We start from the raw sequence: 346 nt of genomic DNA, 5'->3' as shown, positions 1-346 counted from the left end.
TGAGTGTTGGAGGAGAAATTGGAGAGTGAGTGTTGAGGGAGAAATTAGGGAGTGAGTGTTGGGGAGAAATTGGGCAGTGAGTGTTGGGGAGAAATTGGAGAGTGAGTTTTGGGGGAGAAATTGCAGAGTGAGTGTTGGGGGGGGGCGTTGGAGATTGAGTATGTTGGGGGAGGGGTGGGGGAGTGAGTGTTAGGAGAGGGATAGAGGTAAAAGAAAGGGGTGGGTATCAAATAAGTGTAGATAGGGCTGGGGTGTGGCTGGGATACGAAGAGAGAATGGGAATGAAGGAATGAGCATGGATGTCGAAATGGGTGTGTGCGTGTGCATGTGTAGATAAAGTGATTGG

General features: G+C 49.7%; 1 protein-coding gene across 1 annotated transcript in view; it reads left to right on the top strand.

Annotated features, from left to right (window-relative positions):
- The window catches only part of LOC119588548 (maltase-glucoamylase, intestinal-like), a gene marked incomplete at both ends in the record, with an annotated part of 20,825 nt that overhangs the window by 18,943 nt on the left and 1,536 nt on the right, over positions 1 to 346 (top strand).

The sequence above is a fragment of the Penaeus monodon genome, chromosome 24 (genome assembly GCF_015228065.2).
Source record: "Penaeus monodon isolate SGIC_2016 chromosome 24, NSTDA_Pmon_1, whole genome shotgun sequence".
NCBI classification, from domain to species: Eukaryota; Metazoa; Arthropoda; class Malacostraca; order Decapoda; family Penaeidae; genus Penaeus; species Penaeus monodon.
The sequence above is the reverse complement of the archived record's forward strand: the minus strand, read 5'-3'. Positions and strand labels throughout refer to the sequence as shown.